Raw genomic sequence first — 6,000 nt, forward strand, 5'->3', positions numbered from 1 at the left:
CTGGCTGAAAAAAGGTCCTCTACCATCAGATCCTAAAGCCAGTGGTGATATACCCTTGGGCATCTCTTCACTGGGGCTGTGAGTATCATTGGACTTTTCATGCTCAGCTTGGGAGTGATTGCTTCTTGATCACAAGTAAGGGGCTATTTATGATGGTCTTGCAGACACTATTGAGACCATTCTGCCTTAGTCTCTCAGAAACAAAAATGTGTTCCCCTTCACTCCAGGTTTAAAATCTTTGCTACAGAGTCACTCAAAAAACTATATACTTCTCTTTTTCTTTGTGCAGAAATGCAATTTAAATGGAAACTGTTAGGAGAATAAAAAAGCACTCCAGATTGCATAAAAATATCCCCTTCTCTGGCCCTTTTAAGAAAAAGGTTAAATTGGTATAAGGTGCAACAAAAGATCAGGGGAGGTTTTTAATATTGTACAATATTGCTGAACCACAGATGAACATCTCTGAACACCAGCTGATCACAGAGGGAGTGCTGAATCCAATGTGTGAAGAATGGCTTTTGCAAAATGTCAGCTAGTAATAATGCAGTGTGGCATGTTAGAGAGCACTGAAAAAAAAGAGACAAAAGCTCACTGAGATGGAGTAGAAAAGATTCAGCTGTGCAAAATGTATCCACAATAGGTACTTAAAGCCCTTACGCAGGCTTTATTTTAATAATAGAATCATGGAATGGCTTCGGGTGGAAGGGGCATGATAGTTCATCCTCTTCCAACACCCTGCCATGGGCTGGATGCCCCCACCAGCTCAGGCTGCCCAGGGCCCATCTATGGCCTTGGACACCTTCAGGAATGGGGCATCCACATGTCTGGGCAGCAGTGCCAGGGCTTCACTGCCCTCTGAGTACAGAATTTCTTCCTAACATCAAATCTAAATCTCTCCTCTTTTAGTTTAATGACGTTTAAAGACATTCCCTCTATCTCCCACTATCAGACTGTGTAAAAAGTCAGTCTCCCTCCTGCTTGTAAGCTCCCTTCAGGTACTGGAAGTCTGCACTGAGGTCTTGTTGGAGCCTTTGGAAATACTATAAAGCATGACTACTTTGTGCACAAAGTGTTCATCCAGATTACGAGTGCTTTTTGAGGAGCAGGCTTAGAATCATAAAATCATAGAATCACCAAGGTTGGCAAAGACCTCCAAGATCATCCAGTCCAACAGTCAAGATGAAGACAAGACTTCTAGTTGTTCTCTGAAGAAGCAGTGGTGATGAGCTACTATGGCTCCTCACCATGAAGTCATTTGGAGGTTGTGGATGCCCCATTCTGGGAGGCATTCAAGGCCAGGCTGGATGTGGCTCTGGGCAGCCTGGTCTGGTGGTTGGCAACCCTGCACATAGCAGGGGGGTTGAAGCTAGATGATCATTGTGGTTCTTTTCAGCCCAGGCCATTCTATGATTCTATGATTCTATGATATGGAAGAGTTAGCATGAACTGACATCCTTCTGCACATCCTGGAAGTGAATTCCTGCTGAGTGGACCCTTGAGTGGGTGTTTTACTAAGAGAAGCCCTGTCATTGGAAAAGCCATCTGAACAACACTTTCACCAATGTCCTAAAAGTATTTCTCTGCAAGCTGCTGTTGGAAGACAATATTTAAGTGCCAGCATTTAGCCCCTGGATGTGTGAACTATCTTAAATGGCCAATCTCTTTTTTCTAAGGTTGTCCAAATAGGTGGCATTGAAATCTCATCTTCAAATTTATCTAAACTTTTTAAAAAAATTCAGAAAGTAGTCTATGAGGAAATGACACCCTGATTTAGAACACTCAGAAAGAAATGTAGCAGTCTGAGCTGTGATTTTTTGAAGTGTTAAATGAGTATGATTTTCAGACAAAATTAAGAAGAACAGGAGGGTGTTGTTTAGCCACAGTTTCACACCTTCGTCTCTGGTGAATGCTCACTTTGCTGGTTTAGTCTACGCTGGTCTTGAAAGACAGATGCTGCTTTCTGACAGCTTCTTGGGGCAGAAAGTAGGGCATGTTGTAGTCTTCACCTACACTGGCCAGAGGAACCAAACTCACCTTTAAGTTGCAATGCCTTTGGGCTCACGTTGTGGATCATGCTACAATCAATACCTGTGCTGTTCTCCTGAGATGTAAAATGCCTCTTCCCGTGTGGCACAGGCTCAGTGTGCATGCTTGGGTGTCTTTCCCCAACTCAGGTGAGGCAAAGGAGAACATCTACTGCAGCCATTTACAGTGTACCTCAGTCTGCAAGGGTAGCTCTCTGCAACTCTATAGCTCTCACCTCCTTCATGTCTGGTATATATGGACACTTGCAAGGCAGATCTCAGTTGATCAGCTTTGGGTGCCTGCTGCAGATAACATGAATCATGTTCCAAAAGTGTTATTTCTTCCCAGCATCTAAAGAACTAGCTCAGATGTAGGCTTCTATTTTGATGGTCTAAACTCAGGCAGAATAAGTCCATCTTAATAGGATTTAATATATGATATTCTGAATCTGACCTCACACTTCCCTTTTGCTTATTAGACACAAATAGTAGTACACGAATGCTCAAGTTCAAGAGAAATTAGCACAGTCTCAGCTAGGCTATTAACGTGCCTATACAACCTGTAGAACTAGCTGACAGCTTCCATACAGCTCAAAATGCATCCAGGAGCCCAGAAGACTTCAAATTAGCAAAAGTTTTGACATCTCAAGATTCCTGAGAGGGGCTGTTTTTGCTGGTCACCTCACTGCTAATCCACAAAATTTGGTCAATAACTGGCTTAAGTGGCTTACTGTTAGTAACTTTTATTAACTTGCCATGGACCATGATGGATACAACAATAACAGTTAGAGATGGATAAACAAGCTGTAGTCAAAACTGGAATTTGTCCTGCAGTGTCCAGATATTGTGCACTGTGTTAAGAGGGCTCTAAAAAGTGATCCCACTGTTTTTGTTAGAAGTGTGGGTTTTCTTCTTCCAGGAAATTAAGGCATTCACCTTGGGTTACCTCATGAAGAAGCAGGAAAACTGTTAGCAGGTAGGGCACATTGATTATTATGTGACTAATGACAACTCACATACTGCGGAAGTAATCCCTGCAACATATAGAAATCCAGTAGGAAAGATAAATCAAGACAGAGAAGACATCTTGTTGTAAAGATGGCATTCCTGATTGGAGAACCACAGTTATAGAAAAGCTCTAAGTTTGTTATGTTTGCTTTGTCCCTTTATTTTCCACGAAGAGACATATGACATCGATTCTTCCTTATCACTTCCATACAAATGTCTTTTTGTCTCTGTGGGTGTGAATTGTTGTTTTCTGTTGCAATTAGATGTCATCACCTTCACACGTACTTCTGAAGAAAGTATTTATCCGTAAGAAAAATGAACAGTCGAATGAGAAAGTGAAGAGATTTTGAGACAGATTTAAAGAAGTTAGTGACATGTTTGTAGAGTCATGAACCCAAAAATGGAATACAGCATCCGCTGAGTGATGTGATGTTTCTCTGCTGCTGAAATGCCTTTTCACCAGTGTAATAATTTCAGCTGGTTTCAGTAAAGGACTAGGAAGTTATACGCTCTATTAACCCAGAAGTCTTCCCGTGGATGTTTTATAAGGCTACAGTACCTTTAACCTTTGTATGGCCTTATTTCAGTGCTCATCCCTCTAAATGTTTCATAGTTGGTGGTGAAGAGCCCCCTGAAAGGATGGGAGTTTTCACTCAAATCTTTCCTCCCAACTAGAAAAAATGGATTGGAAATAGTAAGTCTCCAAGTGAGCAATTGAAGATCCCCGAGGAATCCAGAGCACTACACTTATACCTCCCTTGGCCAGGCTATCAGGAGGAAAGAGCAGATTTTGATGCTCTTTTGCAAGTTTGGCTTTTTGCTCTCCATGATTTGGGTAGAATAATCTGAAAAAAAAAATAATCTGATTAAGACAGACAGCATCTTTTGGGGTTTCCCCATTATTTTTATTTTTATTCTATTTTTTTTTAATAGTGAACATCTTTATTTTGTTTATTTATTTTTGTTTGTTTGTTTGTTTTCTGCTTTTGTCAGCCAAATTGAGTATTTTTTTTTTTTCCCCAGCCCAATTGACACCAACAGAATGAAGAACTGGAAGATAAATAAAATGGAGAATAAAAAAGAATCATACACCTGGGGGAGAAATGGAGAATCTCACAATGTGTTTATGTGGATGGATAGAAACAGACTGAAGTTCCCTTTCATGAGCAGTTCCACACCTGAAATATGGGTTAGTTTAGAGGTCAGCAGGCTTTCAGATTGGATTCTTTTTTTGAGTCTGGTGATGACTTTATCATGTTAGCCCAGTGCTATATCCAAGCCACCAAACCTACTTTGAATGCGTCTGCAGTTCCAGCTATGATAAGAAGACTTCCTTAGAGCCATAGATGGGGTCTTGAATCTCCAACCTCAGATGCTCACAGGTTCTATTATTTGTGTGTGTGGTCAAGAGCAAAACATCTCTGTGCATGTCTTTGTTTTTTGGTGTAGAGGATGAAGATTCAACTGAAATCATAATGAAGTCCCAGACAAACCTCATCACTGAGAGAATGAGAGAAATGAAAAGATATTTCAATATGGAATAACAGTGTTTTTTTGCTTCTTGAACATCAGTTTCACACTAAAAAACAACAACAACAACAACAAAAAAAACAAATCTCAGGTGAATTTTAACCAAACCACACTCGAGTCTTGTCTTTTTAAATATAATTCATAAACATGGCAGTGAAATTCATAGCCTTGACACTTGAGACACTGTCTTCATTTGACACTGATGTTGTTCAGTAGATGCGTGGCCAATCGGAGAGAGAGCAGCTAAGAGCCTTTTAAGGGCCTTGATTAACAACCAGCCTTAATGCACGGCCAGGCTGCCATGTAGCATGACAATCATTTCTTGCCTCTGCTCTTGCTATATGACCTTAGCAATAAAAACATGCTAGCTGCTGAGGAAAGCAAAAAGAAGAAACAACCTTGAAATAGGAGAGCCAACCCAGTCCAGGTATGGTCTTTTACCATCATTTTACTAATGAAGCTCACCCAAGCTAGTCACCCTCAGCTCTTTGGCTATTTCTACATCCACTGACTCAGACACCAAACAGTGGAAAAGTTTACAGAAGATATTGGACTGGAAAATCAGTCTGGATGTTATTTTAAAGGACTCCTAAACTTTTGAGCTGCTTTGATTTTTCTACTTCCCTGAACTCTTGATATTTCTGCAGTGAAAATAACTTAATCTGCTTCTAGGAGTCCAGTTTGAAGCAAACCAAGAATAGGTGTGCATGGGAAGCAGAAGCCAATATGTACAACAGTCCTATGGACAGTTATATCATGGTGCCAGGAATCAATTCTGATGGCAGGAATAAGTTCTGGTAAATAAGCTAACACCTTTTTTTCTAGCTCTGTGCTATCCACTCTTATTCTGGCTTCATCCCTCTGCACCATACTGGGAGCCATCATCTTGTTAATGCTAGATACTGTTCAAAAGAAAAAATATACTGACCCAGGATGTACTTTTGCAAAGACACCCATAAACTCTCCCTACTATGTGAAAAATATTATCACACTAGTATGTACGAGGACTAGCCATAGGGCTTTCTGCTTCTCAGGCATGGACCCCCCAACAACATACAGTTGGGCACTGGTTCGGCGTAGAGTCACAGTGAAGAGATCTAGAAACTGAATCACCAGTACCAGTGCCAGCCATCTTCCTACTCACAGAGGTTATCTAGCCTGAGAGGGTATCTGCTTTGAGCATGGCAGCACAGTCAGAGGACTCCCAGTGCTCATCCCCTCACTACCAGAAAAATAGCATATTTCAGGACTAAAACAATGGAATAATGGTTGAAAACTTCAATAAGTTCCAGAAACAGTAGTTTCTCTTTCAGTTCTCATGCACTGTTCAGAAGTAAGCCCTTTAATCTTTTGTTTGTTTGTTAAACACTGGATAGACTGTAATATTCTTCTCTGGAGACACTTCTACTTGGAGTTATAGGCTGTAGAAAGATACTGC

Source organism: Meleagris gallopavo, chromosome Z (genome assembly GCF_905368555.1).
Source record: "Meleagris gallopavo chromosome Z, MGAL_WU_HG_1.1, whole genome shotgun sequence".
Classification (NCBI taxonomy): domain Eukaryota; kingdom Metazoa; phylum Chordata; class Aves; order Galliformes; family Phasianidae; genus Meleagris; species Meleagris gallopavo.